Genomic DNA, 15,636 nt, shown 5'->3' with positions numbered 1-15,636 from the left:
ATTTGTCATGAACTAAAAAGGGAATGGGCTTCATCTGGCCATGAAACTGCAATCAATGGTCCAATAAATAATGTGCCTCAAAAATGGGAGCCTGTGTATAAAAACTACTGTAAATTTCAAAGATTTAATGCACAGTTGTTGTAATAATTAAAGCTGAAAACCTGCACTTCAATCACTTCGTGTCTATTTGATTTAAAATCGATTGCAGTGGTGTACAGGGCCAAAACTATGAAAACCGTGTCAAACAAATATAGAACTAGCTGTAGATGCAAGGACGGCCTCGTACAAAAACCACTTGTCTTTGCAGATCTCTACAACTCTGCAGGGTTTTTACTGTCCTTCGGCTCATTGTTTTGGCTTTATGGTCAGAAATATTTTCTGCTTTCATTCATTCTCACTGCTAGTTTCAAGTAGCAGCTCTAGCAACTGTTTACAAGTAGGCTTTGGTAAATCCACTGCAGAACACCTGCTTACTGTTTAATGAGAGACCCCTGGCGAGCTGGTGGAGGACAAAAACGGAGCTAAAAGTAGAATTTTTATAGATATTTCTATTAGCTGGGCGGAAATAGCCTACCTTAAATTGGATGTTGTTTACTACATCATAAGAAGTTTAGGGTATTGCCGAGGAAAGCGAGACTATAGTTTAAATACATGAAAATAAAATAAATAAATAAAAATCTTAACCAAACACAAACTGAGTAAATCAAATAGTAAAATATTGTAGTAGAAACGAATAATTTTGAAATGTGCTGAAATGTATTTCATCATTCATACATTTCAATTCAGCTGAGGTGGGCTGAATTTCTAAGCAGGTGACTCTTTTCCGTTTTTATACACGGAACGTGAATGCAGCGCAAAACTGCCCGAGTACGAGAGCGAGAGAGAGCGCAGATGAGCCCCAATGATCAGAAGCCGGGTCTTCTTTCAAACACACACACTCATACACACACTTCGCTCTACATCCCTCACACACAAATGCCAGCACACTCACACAAACGCGATCCAGTAACCACAGCTCCATCAGTCCAACCCGCTCGCTAGTGGCTGCCTTCGCCGACACGCAGAGCTGTGGCAGGAGCTCCTGCTGGCTCTGTAGCACAAAGCAGAGGTGAAGGGGAATCCGGGGACTCAATTTGGGAGGCAAGAGATAATTCCGCGACATTGCTGGGAGGAGCAGAGAACGGTGAGGGTAGGTGAGTGAATGCACTTCGGTCCAGCTGCTGCTGCTGCTGCGGGAAGAGGAGGAGGAAGAAGAAGCCCAGCATCTGGAGAAGCTGGAGGACCAGCACTGTAACATCATCCTGCACAGACTCGGAGGAGACGGCCAGCGGAGACCAGGGTACCTCCAGGCTCAGATGTGGAGGGAGAGCCGGTCAACTTGTACTCCTGGGTGAGTCAAGTACCATCTTTTCTTGCAATCAAACAAACACTTTTCCACACTCCTCTGCGATCCATTAATGTGCCACGAAACGAGACCGTGCACATGGCGTTTATCATTTGTGTCCCTCTTCTTTGCTGCATGTCTTTCACTCGTTCTTCCACTTTGCTATATTCAACTCGCACCTTAACAGACAACCTGATGAGCCCAAGGCTGCACCTGTAATCATCCACACATCCCATCCCCTCAGACACTTCTCACTCTGTTATGGTGCATTCCCGGCTGATTGATTTGCTCTCTAACTCAGTTGGACATCAGGTCTCATTATCTCGTGCTTTTCTATTGTCAACCTCGGGATGGTGTGCTAGTGCAACCATGCAAGCAGAGCCACTGTGTGTGTGTCATTGGTTACCATTTGTCAATTAGGTTTTGATGATCTAAACGAAGGAAGGGGGGAGGCAGCCTTTGATCGATCCCTGCAGTTGTCTCGGTGCGAGAAGCTCGGTGCCTGTCCTCCGCCTGGCATGTCTTAAACCCTCTGTCGGTGTTTGCTCAGCCCTCTCCCAGCTCTGTTTTTACTGCGCCTCTGCTCTGTTCTTAGTGCAGTCTCTGGAAGACGGATGATTATTTTAGGAAAATTCTGAATATAGTTTTGCTTTAATCTCTTTCCTCCTCTGGTCCAGCAGTGCTTGCATACATACTGTAACTGGCTGCTTTGTTGCTGAAATTGCATATTTGATGTGTTTCTGTTTTTAAGATAGTACAGGAGGGAATTGTAATTCCTGTGAGTTTGATCATCTGAGTATTTTGGGGGTGACTTGTTGACAGAGGAGGATAATGAGATGCAACAAAGGTCCCTGAAAGTACTCGAGTCCAAGCCTTTCGTACTACCCTGTTTTTATACCGTGACATTCACATCTCTCAGCCACAGGCGCACATTTATTACATTGATTCAGTCAGTCTGAGACTGGCCCTTTCAATGATTTTTAACCGTAGTGTCACTGCATGCTTGCCCCAGTTAATTGGTCACCGTTAAACCAATAAGAGGTGGGTAGAGAGCCGCAGAGTCAGTAATTTCACCAACATTCAAATGGAAATCATTTCAAACACCATGTTCCCTCTTTTCATGCGCTGTGACTGAAGAATTATGTTTGGTGTCCTGCAGTGGGGTGCCTTAGCTTTTGTTCAGTCACTGGCTGCTTTCGACCTGTTGAAGTGTCCTTGGACACTGGGTTCATGTTCGTCACTGGGTTCATACAGTAAGGGTCACATTGCAAATGCTTAATCTGCTTAAGGTACTCTAGGTGCAGTTCCTTTAACATCTTACATTCTTATTAATCCCAGGATTATTACTGGATTTATGCTGTGCATTTCGTGCCTCCATGTGTCATCTTATAGATCTCTGCTGAGAGCAGTTACTTTAAAAAAACAAAATCAAGAAAAAAACAGCAACTAAAGTGAAGGCAATTATGAAACGGCTCTTAATGGTACCCGAGGTGCCACTTAGCCTCCTTATTTGACAGATTTATGTGTCAGTAATGAAATGTCTGCAAAGTTCCTCAGAGTGCATTATTAAAACAGGCCTGTTAGCCTTGTCCTTTACTACGCCTACACTTACCTTCTCATTTTGAACCTTTCTGTTGCACATAAAGCTGTCATCCAAGCTCAACAGTCACATTGGCTCAGCTTAACAGTGCCTCATTGTTTTCAACTCCACAGTATTTATGAGGGCAATAAAACAGAGATGCATCCACTGTCAGCAAGATGAGGGCATCGCTGCTCTTACAGGGAGGAGAGTGCAGAGGGAGGAAAAGGGAGGAGGTGGCATGCGATGCGGGACTGAAAGGAGAGAGTGCTCCTGTGAGTGGCTGTCCGATACCTGCAGGCCGGCTGGCGTGTCATCTGTCTGCGTTAAGATGTCCAGCTGGAATGATCGTCGGCCTGCGTCCGCTGGCCGGCCTCCCACAGACTACTGTAATGCCATTACAGACATTCAGACGGGGCTGTAACCTTAATGCAGAGCTTAGAGAGCACGTGGGCGTTACAAGTCTTTTTTAAAAATGAGATTTCTTCATTTCGCTTTTGCTGTGACATTAGTGCCTGGTTGACCTCGTTACCTTAGAGCAGTAGTCCTATTTTGCCAGATGGACCACAACAGCCCTGTCAGATCAGTCCAATCGCATCCTCGAACTGAGTGCAGTTGGGATAAAATCTGACCAAAAAGATGGATTTTATTCACCTTCTAGTTGAAGGGAATTTTATCAATTTATCTGTTACTATTAGCTAATTCTGTACTCTGTCAGATGGCTAATCCTTTATTTAACATGTTAAACCAAATATTCCAGCTGCCTATCGCCACTTTTAGCTATTTTAAATAATATTTATAGTAGGGATCTAATGATGTAGCTCGGAGATTAGACCTGCTAGTGCTCACAGAGTACTGGCTAGAATTTAATGAAACTTACACGCAATGATCAAGGTCAAGGTCATTCTGCTTGTCACAAAAAACACTCCTCTTAGAGTAATGCTCAGCTTGTAGTTTCCTGTGTGTGACTGTTTGCAATCCTCCTTGACTTTTTAATAGATTTAAATTTTCATTAGTTTATAAAATACCTCCAACCAATGACTGCGAAGCCTATTACTTTCTTTCTGTACCTCACACATTATAATGACCTGTGAATTGTGATGATCATGAGTCGGACGCGCTACTACATCAGTGACGTTCTGGATTAATCATTTATTCATTACTTATAGAGGGTAAGATTTCCTTTATTCATCCCTGTAGGGAAGCTAGTTCTCCTCTTGTAACCCATCCTTATATTAGTAGTAGTTGCCAGCCACCGTGCCTTGTTCGAGAGCACATGACAGGAGAAAAAGTCCTGTATGTTTTTTTGATGCTGGGGGAAACTGGAGCTCCTGGAGCTACGCATTATACTATTTCACTGTTTATATATTACATTCAACTAACTATTTTAAGATTGCTCGAGCAGCTTGACAGTCTTTACGTAACCGTGGTTGCTGCAGAAACACCTGTGTCCCCTGGATGGCAATTACTGATCTCAATATATCACCTTATGAATGTGAACTGATCTTCAAATGGCATCTAGAATAATTTAGTGAAATTAGACTCTTGCATGTGAGTGTGTGTGTGTGTGTGTGTACCTTTTTCCAGGGCTTAATCAAGGCCAAATGTGAGCGTTTTTATTCAAAATTATGCTCCCTGACCTGCGGAAAATAGGCTGAAGCTTTAGACGAATTAGTACGGCAGTGCAGTCATGAAGTGCCACACGCTGCAGTTTGTCATTGCAGGGCTGCTTATTTATGTGACTCTAATGGAGCCGCTAGTAACTACAGAGGCTTTTGTTAGATTTTTTTAAAAGCCATAGAATCAAAGCCAAAGAAATAAATCAACCCAGAACAATACAGATGCAATTTCTGTCACGGCCCACTCAGAAAATATATCTACCTTCAGTTTAAAACTACATTAGCTAATGTATTTTCTTTTTATTGCACAGCCTATTTATAATACCTCAACTTCTTGTATCATCTGTGTACTTTTGAAATTTTGCTCGTTTAAGCTGATGATGATTTTTCTAGAGTGACTTTGGAGGACACAGGCGAGATCCAGAGAGGAAACGATGGCATGAGAGAAGTGGTTTTTGCACTCTGGATGCTGCATAGTTTATGTTTTCCGTGGCCTCTGGATGAAAGAATGTGTGATGAGACGGTCTTAGTAGTTACGTAAATAATAAGAGGAATCAAATGAGTCTCACGAGTGTCTGATTTTACACAGTTAAGAGGAGTTCAGAGATCACACTTTGTCTCATGCTTCTTGCATGAAGTCAGTTTGTTTGCCCAGCGCTCCTTAGGATGAGAACGTTTGTGGCGATGAATGCTTGACACCAGGCCAGCTGGATCTAAAAATGAAATCATCTATAAAACAACACAGAACAGAGAGATCAACTATTTAAACCTCTAATGTGTCTGAGCTGATACTTAACGTGTGTGTCAGAGAGCAAAGAGTCTCCATCACTGAGCCGTGCTAGGGCTTGAAGAGGAGGGTTTCTGGGGAGCTTATATACTTGTCAGACTCTCCGCCTCATTTCATTTTATGTATTTCTGCTGCTGCTGGCAGCTTAAAGTGGTGCGACCGGACGGCTATAAAACAAAATTTCTCAATATGGATCGACAATCATGGCTGAGATTGCTGGAGAAAATGGAGTTCAGGGCTCCTGCTCGGTGTCTCATCAGAGATGTTATCCTTAATAGCGTAAGAAATTATTTAAACAGGACTCTGAGGACTGCATATGGCAGTTCCTCAAAAAGAATGTCCTTAAATCAAGAATAATCCATCTGTCCAGTCAAAAATAATACATGATATATCATTAGCATAGCATTAGCAGTCTTGAATAAAGTAATAAGTGACACAGATAACTGTTTATTCAAGTTTTAAATTAGGTTTTAAATTGTATGCCAACTTCGTTCTGCTATTAAAAACGTAAAACATGGGCTCACTGTTGTGACATCTTTGGGCAGTCTGGTATGAAAACTGTCCGTTTACATCTGAGGTATAGATTCTGCATTTGACATCACTTGTTATGAGTTATCAGATGAAATGCTTGCAAAAGGAAACAACTAACCAGAGTAAATGTAAATGTATACTGTAATATTGGTTACCTGTCCTTTCTAACTGCTCAACCACCACCATAACACTTTATTCTCAGTCATAGCACTGAGAATAAAGTCACAGGAGTGATCAGCCTACCAAAAGTCTCTCAGGAGGTCACAGAAGAACCAGAACAACATCTAAAGACCTGCAGGCATTGTCTGGCTCTGTTAAGGTCAGATGTCATGACTCAACCATAAAAAAGAGACTTGGCAAAAATGGCCTCCAAGGAGAACACCACATCTGCCAACAAACATCTGGATGACCTCAGAGACTCCTGGGAAAATCTTCTGACTGATGAGACAGAAGCTGAACTTTCTGGAAGGTTTGAGTCCCGTTACATCTGCATCAGACTAACAGCGTTTCATAAAGAGAACATCCCAGCAGCAGTCGGTGGTAGTGATGGTGTGATGGTCTGGGCTGCTTTCTTCAGGACGACTCGCTGTAACTGAGGGAACCATGAATTCTGCTCCATACCAGAAAACCCTGAAGGAGGATTTCCGCTCATTACTTCATGTCCTGAAGCTCAAGGGCACTCAACAGTGACAAGTCCACCTCTGAATGGCTCAAACAACAAATGAGTGTTTTGGAGAATCCAAGTCAAAGTCTGGACTTAAATCAGACTGTGCTGCTTCTGCGTGACCTTAAAGACGTTCATGTTGGAAAACCCTCCAATGTGTCTGAAGGTATCACAAACATTGCTGTTCTTGCCGCCAAGGGTGGAATAGCCAGTTATCAGGTTCAGGGGGTAATTAGTTTGTACACAGTGCAACGGAAGGCTTGGATAGATTATTCCATAATAAATACATCTTTTTGAATTTTCATTATTTATTTACCTGTGTTATCGTTATGTAATATTAAAATTTGATGATAACCTGAAGAATGCCAGTGTGACAAGTAGGCAAAAAAATAAGAAATCAAGAAGGGGGCAAACACTTTTTGCAGTACTGCAATTCAGTAGCATGGAAACACTCATCTCTGAAGGGCACCCGGTTGTTTTCATCTCACTGCAGAATCCTAAAGCATTATTTGTCTCCTTTGTTCAGGACGTGTTGAGAAACGTTTTGATTCTTCAAATGAAAAAGTGCCCAGACTGTAAGAGATGTTAACTCTCTGAATACAGCTTGTTTTAAAAGCTGCCTTTTATCTATTTTACCCGTAACTCTCACATCATAAATTCACATTTAGCCCAAAGTAGAGTTCATGTTTTCAAAAGGATTTCAAAGTGTTTTTCTAAACACATCAATGGAAAATAACTTGCAGATAAAAATGTAAATTTACCTTTTCTACTTTGTATAAAGCGACTGATAGATTCCAGAAATATTATTACTTCATCTTCGAGGGGCATCAGTCTTTCCAGCTCTGTCATTAAACTGCATTTGCAGCAGCTGAGCCAGGCGGTCGCGGCTTACTGTATCTGGGACCACTGCGTCAAGCCAGCTGTGTCCTATGGGCTGACTCAAGTTACACATATCTTTCATACCACAGACCCCGCACATGAGATCGCTTCATAATCAGCTCTCTTAAATTATGTAACTACGAGCAAGATTAGATTAACGCATGAGTGTTTGCAGTCGCGACGTTTTCCCATTTTTCTTGCCCTCACATGCATTAAAACACATCACGATTAAACTGCAATACTTAATTAAACTTCCGCAGCTTTATCTTCAAGCACACCTGCACACCCTCATCCAGTCAACATCATCCACTAATTAATATTTAAGTGCTTAATCAAATGTACCTTTTCCCCCCCCTTTATAGTGTTCCCTCAGTCCAGATACGGTTGATGACTTTGGCTTAATGAGACCTTCATGTGTAGCGGTCAGAGTAGACTATCAAGGAAGGGATTAATTAATCAGTCTTCAAATAGGTCCTGATGTTAACAATAGTTAAGAGTGTGTTCGATCCAGCTGATCTCTGAAAACACTCAGTTAAGTGTTTGTGCGGTGATGCTTATCTTTATATATTTAAATAGTGGCAATGCACATTAATTAACACGAGTGCTTTGGTACATCATGAAAGATTTGGCCACAAATGCTTATTTTCATCTACAGTCCCTGGCAAGTTGATGGCACATAAACATCCATGCATCTGTATTCAGTTCAGTTGCATCTATATAGCACCAAATCACAACAACAGTCATCTCGAGGCGCTTTATATTGTAAGGTAAAGACCCAGCAATAATAATGTTAATGTTAATAATAACGTTCATCCATCCATCCATCCATCCGCTTCCGATTATCCTTCCCAGGGTCGCGGGGGGCACTGGAGCCTATCCCAGCCGTCATAGGGCGAGAGGCGGGGAACACCCGTACAGGTCGCCAGTCTGTCGCATAACGTTCATACATGTTTATTCAATTCAGGGCTGCTAAATTGTGTATATTAATATATCCCAGCCGGCAGTGAGGGAGCTATGAAGAAAGTAGCAAAGAGCTAAATCGAGAAATATAAAAACAAATAAGATACAAAAGCTGAGATGATCAGGAATGGTAAAACTGTGGCATAACCATACGACAGTTAACAATACATTGAATGAAGGACATAAGCACAATTACTAAAGCAAAGACAAATTATCATCGAGTCACACGGATGTTGGTTTTTGGATAGTATTTCAAGACAGAGTGTACTTTCTGTAAGCAGTATTTACAATTCTCTGTAGAAAATGATAAATGGTTCTTTTCTTCTCGAGCACTCAAAGCTCTTTATACAACACGGCTCATTCACAGGAGCACTTTCTTTCTACGTCCAAGTGATTTCTGTCTAACAGTCACACTCCGATAAGCAACTCTGGGTTCAGCATCTTCCCCAAGGATACTTTGGCATGCAGACTGGAGCGTCCAGGGATCGAACCACCAACCTCCTAATTAGTAGATGACCTGCACTACCGCCTCTCCCGAGCCACAGCCACCTGCTTAAATACTTAGTAGATGTGTTTAATTTTGCTCAAACACTTGGATATCTGCACGTTTGGCAGTGTTTTCCCAGTTTAATGTATTATATTTTGTTGAAATTGTAAAATGATGATGCTCATTCTTATGTAACGAGCCTTTTTGCAGATTTTGATGGGGTCCGACGTTGTTGTTTCCAGCTGGTGAGCCCATAGTGCATGTCGTAGCGTAAAATTGTTCCAGATGTGTATAAAGTTTGCCAAGCTGAACTGGATTCAGTTGACATCTTGTGTTTTTCACAGGAGCTATGAATCTGTTATTATGTCTAAGTGATTGCATCACTGCAATAGATGGCTTTCTCTCTGCTACTTCAACATCTTGGCCCGGATCAGCTAATTTTGCATTTATATCAAGATCAGTCGTGCAGAATATGAATACTCCGGCGCATCGCTTCCATGTCTACTTTCATCCGTGGAGCTTTTTTAGGTATTGTCTGTTTCTCTTACTCATCCTCATTAAATAATTGTTCTTTGAACCTACTAAAGCTATTTTAAATATCCGACTGAACCGTCTGTATAAATGAAGACTAAACACTCACGCCTCTTTGCATCTTCAGCTCACTCCACGACCTCCAACTCTCCTCTCTGTCTGCTCCGCGGATCACGCTGACAGAACTAAAGCTGACTTTTATCTCCTTTTCAGCTGTTGAACATAAATCAGATAATCAGTTGATCAAATCATTTTCCTGAAGTGGAGATCAGTGGAACAGGGAGATGAGATTGAACTGCGCAGTCAGGCTGCTCTTTCCTTTTATCCTCGCTTCACTTGCCTTATGTGTTGCGTCTTTTGTAGTATATTTTTGCTAGCTTGCGTGCACTTTAGTTGCTCCCTATAGAAACAAGAAATGGGAGCATTCGAACTGTAATTTAAACCTTGTTTATGCATGATTTCAAATCAGTGAACTTCACTTTCGGAATTGAATAACTGTTCATTCACGTGCTCATTGGATGATCCCATTTCCCGAGCTGATGAATCCTTCCTTCCAATGTGGAAACATTTTATTGTCCAGTTTTCATTTAAATAGTGACTCGGAAATATGTGTAATGTTTCATTTCAGGTTGTATTTTTCAACACCTGCCGAGGACCACATACGTTTTTCTATTATGGCTTTATACGTAAAACCTTAGCACTGAGAGAGGGTGTGCTTTCTTTTTACTTGATTACTTCTGGTCTGGGAACAATGAGTCTCCAGCAGTTTGCAGGTTTTGTGACAGCAAATTGGACACAGCAAAGCTAGCGGCCTCCCCCTGTTTTCAGTTAATGTAACCTGATGCTGCCTCCAGCTCAAACAAAATTAAATATAATTCTCAAAAGAACCTAAAAGAAGCTTTCAAGCATTTTTTTAAATTGAAATTTGGATCATAATTAGGAAGTGTCAAATAAAGGAATGGATTCGTGGATACAGCTTTAACTACTGGCTAACTTCTGCTCCCTAAATATATTCAAGAGACTCCTCATTTTTCAGATTTTGATCACCAGAGGTAAAAGAAAATTATTCCTCTTTAATAAATCAAAGGAGGTGACACTGAAGTCAAGTAAGACATATCAGACGTTACTGTGTTCATTAGAGCGTTTGAGCTTGTAGCTCGAAGGTGTTACGGCCGTGTGCTGGTGTAATACATAATTATGGAGATGTTAGTTTGAGCTGGTTTCCTTTTTCAAATAGTTTAACAAGATATAGAAATACCTCCACTTTATGAAAATGCTGAAGCTTTTTATAATGCTGAGAATTAAAGGTTAATTGATTTTTATTTACGCATGCCTTGTTAATATTAGTCCACTTAAAACAGCAGCTATAGCAGAGTCCATAAAAGATGACCCTACTTGCCGTGCACTGAGAAGCAAGTGTGTTATTTTCATGCAGTGGCGGAGAGAGGGACAGTATATTTATAGGGGGAAGCTTTTTTCCAGGCTGTCATCTGAAAGGAAGAAAATCTCTCCCTGTTTTCTTCCTGCCTGATTTGAACTAATAAATGTGCAGCTGTAAATGTCCGTGTGTAACCGTGACAGATGGGTGTGATGAGATTGGGCTTAACAGACTGTGGTTCCTCTCATCTTCCCCCCCTTTGTGGGAGTGTACAGATTCGGTTTGCCTGTCAGACGTGTTTGATCAGAAGTAGTCTGCTGAGATTCTTTGCTTTGAACTAAATCACAGCTGTGGCAAGTTTCTTTTCTGTTGTTTAGGTCAATACCTTATGGAGGCTATACTCTACTCACAGAATAGCTGGAACATGGTGGGTACATTTTATATGTGGAGGTGGATTTCATGCTGCTTCTTAGAATTATGGGGTTATGTTTGTCGGTATAGATCACAATCTGTAGATCTGCGTAGCTATAAATATCCGTCCATGCGACTGTGCTGCTGCCTATGTACACAAGTGCATCGTTGCTCATGCTCTGTCACATTTTCGAGCTCTGACAGGTGTACTCTCTGATGTGTGCTGTTTGCCACACTTTCGGGCGAAAAGGACAAGCCGGTTCTGGACATCAGGGGAATGTTATGAATTTATTATGCGAGCCAGACGACTACTGTTGCTTTACCCGTCTTCACGAGCCTGTCGCTCGTCTGTTTTGAATTATTCATCTTTTTTATTATTTTTTTTCTTGGAAAACATTGATCACAGAATCAGGGATCAGCTCGCCTGCCTGAAAACACACTGTCACAGCCTCTTTCACCTATTTCAAAGGCAGCTCTGCCTGCTTCCTTTTGCCTCTGTCAGCCTATTGTATGCATGCATACTGTCGCTTTCCTTCAAAGAACTCCTCTGCATCTCACTTTTGTCCCACAATCAAATCCTTCACAACCAATCCCTCATCAGAACCACTTTCAGTTTATCTCTCGACTGTCTCAGTGTGAGGAAGGCAGCATCTGCATCCCAGAGTAAACAGTTTCAAAAGAGCCTGTGAATAATTTGTATGTCTGACTGTAGCTGTGGTTCAGTCTGTTTGCACGGGTGAGGTTTTTATCTTTTTTTTTTTCTTCTTCTCCTTCTTTTTTTGGTGTGGCACAGTGTGTGCCTCTTACTCCATCCAGCATGCTGTTTCATCCCGGTACATCCGATGCTGAGTTCCTGCGTGATGCCAGAACAGATCTATGTTTAATGTGCAGGCAGGACCCAATTACTGGGTGCCCAAAGCTATGCCTAGAGACTTTAAAGAGGTCCCTTTGCATGGCAGATAAAAGGCCACGATGCCGTAATCTGCCTTGGACTTGGTGAGATGGCGAGGCATGGTGACCTCCTTTAAGGACACTCATTGCTCATCCTTCGCGCTTGTACCGTGAACAGTTGTTTGTTTGCTTTGGGGGTAAATCCCCCCCAGCTCCCAGCCCTTTCTCTCACTAAGCCTTCATCACAGGTGCTGACAACCTGTGTCATTGTTGACGCCATAGAAAGCCTCATCTGAGAGCCTGTACATGTTTTTTTTTTTTTTTGCAGAACTTATGTGTACCTTACAATTTCATTGTCAGTATGTAAGTGTTCAATTGGGTGCTCAGAGCGGTTCTATGGACAACGGCAGCAGCAGCACAGTCAGTGACAGATTCTCTTTTGAGTTCAGATTTACAACAGAGCGATAAGAGAGTGTGGCTGTCAACCACACACACACACACACACACACGGTTGCAGTCCACGTTCCTCTGAAGTGCCTCACTTTTGACAAATCCATTTCTAAGGCTCTCTTTCTTCTGTGGCTCTGTCAGGATGTATAATCCCTCATCACCTTCCCTAAACCATTTCACATCTCTGCTTTCTGTTTTTATCTGTCACCCTGTAAGAAAAAAAAAAAAGAAAACTAAAAAGAAAAAGCTCTTTTATTTCTATTTATAATTTCTTCTTGCGCACTCCTCTGCTTTCCTGTGCTCAATAACTGCTTTTCTTTCCTCTCGTTTCTCCTCGTTTTCTTGACTGCTTTGTTTCGTTTCCCTCATTGGTCAGCGCCTTCTTCTCTTTCCTGCCACTTGACTTCTTGAGTCCTTTTATCAGGCAGCTTGCTGCCACATTAGTTAATCTCTCAGAAGACGTGGCACAGATACTGAACATTCTGCTTCTTCTGCTTCAGCTCAAAGCTATAAACAAGAGTTTCTTTCCAGACTAAACATCCCCTCCTAGTGCGCACAAATCAAATAAAGGGATGAGCGAATAAATTTGGGATTTAACTTATGAATGATTATCGCCACAAGTTTTGTGCAGGGATTTGTGTGTTAGTGAAGCTTGAAGATTAATCAACAGCTGCTGTGAGACTCTGCGCCATGCAGATTCAGTGCCAGCGTCGATGCTCAAGATCCTCATAATTGCTTCCGAATTCTTACTGCAATTAGCGCTCTCGGATAATTACACCAAAATCCCAGACCACGCTATTCTCAAATTATTAGACCCGGCGCAACAGTAAGGAAGACATGCCACTCGCTCACAGCTCCAAATGGCACACAGTCGTTTTATTTGCTGCTGTTTTCATTCATGCGAAGACTGTAAATTGTGGGCAAAATAACGAGATTTAGTTAAAGTATTTTTTGTTTATCAGAATCAAAAACACACTTTAACCGAGGCTGCTTTTGACTGTCAGCCATCCCCACTTTGGCGCTCACCATCACCGTCTTAGCCGAAGTGAGATTAAAGCTGAGTGGAGGAGAGATGGGAAGGGGACCAGGCGGCGTGGCAGTTCCCATCGGCACGGGATTAGAGGGTGGGACTGCGAAGTAGGCCATACAAACAGGCTCAGCCGAAATATGGACAACAGGCCATAACATAGACAGAGCTGGATGGCCCAGTACATTTCATCAGCATGTCATTACGCTGTAATCCCGTTCAGGCCAGCGGCTATTCCTGCTGCATGTGTGTCAGACAGGGATAATTACTGGTCAGGAACACTTGTGGATATTTCTGTGTTATTTTCACCTTAATGTAGACTCACACTGATGTCAGAGGTGCCCTATTTTATCAGGAAATGCGTTCTGGAGCAAAATCGCTTTGCTCGTGTCAAATATCTGAAAGAGAAGTGATCAATTCTAGCGTTTGTTTGCATTTAAGGGAACAAAGCACTGACGACTAACAGCTGTGGAGATGTCACCGGTCTTGGTGTATTTTTCTTTTTTAAAACAAGGCTAGCTGTCAACGCTCTGTTTCTGCAGCACGGGTTTGTGTTGTATTCATTACTGAACGTAAGACGAGAGTGAGAGCTGGGTCTGCTCACTGCTGTGGAGTGAGCTGCGTAGAAATTCTTTACAGAAAACGATTTTAATATAGATGAGTGAACTCGTGGTTACTTCGGATAATCTCTCACATTCAAGGAGCGAGACGAGAAAGATATTCAGCTGTATTTTTGTATTCAAATAGGCATATTTAGATGATCTTCCTCAATGTAGTGTGAAACGATAGCAACACTGAAAATATCCAAATTGACAGAAACAGGAACTGAGATTGTGGATCCTTAATTTGAAGCAGATGTTAGTTATGAGCTGTTGATTTGGATGCTGATGACCTTTTATGACCTACCCTGCTGGAGCAGCAGCCTAATGAGACTCGTTACATGGAACAGCAACATCTTACAAAATATCAGTGACAACGATGAGCCGGTGCAGTTTAGAAACAGGGAGGTCAGGAATGCCAGACACATAGAAAAAACCTCCTGGTTGCAAATTATTGTTCACCTATGGTTTTAATGCCGTATTTCACATAAGCCACGTCAGCCTTATGACTAATCTGTAAAAATGCAATTAGGATATCTACAAAGAGCTGACAAAGCACATGGTGCAGTGAGCTTTACTCTGGAGGTAACCTAATATATCACATCTTTAAGTTAGATTTACTCTGGGTCTGTCTTTGCATTTTCCAACATCTTGTTCCACTCCTGCTTCGGTAGTCCCAAATAAAATGTAAATATATAATAAAATAACATCATAGGAAGCAAGCTCAATGCCACTCTCATGTCTATATGCTAAATAAAACAGTAATGGCAGCAGTCTGTTAGCCTGACTCAGCACAAACATGAGAAACCGTATAGCCATAAAATTATTTATCATTATTATTTATATTTATTTAAATATATTTACATTTTATAGGAAATTTGCAATCGTGACACTTAAGATGTTATTGTCACTGATGACACACTACCTAATTTGAAGTGTGAATTTGGTGCCAGCTCAGAGAGTGGAGTAGAGTGGTTGCCCCCATGATCGGAAGGTCGGGGGTTTGAATCCACTGAATGGCTACCTTGAGGTACCCCTGAACACTGCTCCCCGGTCGCGGGATTGGTGGCTGCCCACTGCTTCACTGAGTGAATGGGTTAAATGCAGAGTAATTTTCCCATGGTATACATTACTACTATTATTATTATTACAACATAAGTCAAATGTAAAAGTATCCTTGGTGCTTACATTTTTACTGTAGCAATAACTAAATTAACCACCTTGTTACTCTTTGGGGCCTGCACATTACTGTCCTAACATTCATTTTTACTACCATGTTACTGCATCTGTAATTTGCATCTACCGTTTGCTCTTCCTGTCATATGGAGTGCAACCATTGAGCGCTCAAGCAGTGCTTGACTGAGTCATTAGTTTAGTTTTGGGTTGCACATCACCAGCTGGCCTCCCTTCGTGGCCTTGTTGTACTCCACAGTGTGTTTTTGTTGTTTGCACCTCTACA

General features: G+C 41.8%; 1 protein-coding gene across 1 annotated transcript in view; it reads left to right on the top strand.

The window, feature by feature from the left end:
* Positions 1-825: 825 nt before the first annotated feature.
* The window catches only part of lingo3a (leucine rich repeat and Ig domain containing 3a), a 31,871-nt gene continuing 17,060 nt past the window's right edge, over positions 826-15,636 (top strand). Inside the window, exon 1 of the mRNA XM_005932438.3 lies at positions 826-1,390. The gene's annotated coding sequence lies outside the window, so the exon portion shown is untranslated. The remainder of the gene's footprint in view (positions 1,391-15,636) is intronic.

The sequence above is a fragment of the Haplochromis burtoni genome, unplaced genomic scaffold, assembly GCF_018398535.1.
Source record: "Haplochromis burtoni strain Fernald_Lab_line unplaced genomic scaffold, NCSU_Asbu1 Contig_13, whole genome shotgun sequence".
NCBI lineage: Eukaryota > Metazoa > Chordata > Actinopteri > Cichliformes > Cichlidae > Haplochromis > Haplochromis burtoni.
The sequence above is the reverse complement of the archived record's forward strand: the minus strand, read 5'-3'. Positions and strand labels throughout refer to the sequence as shown.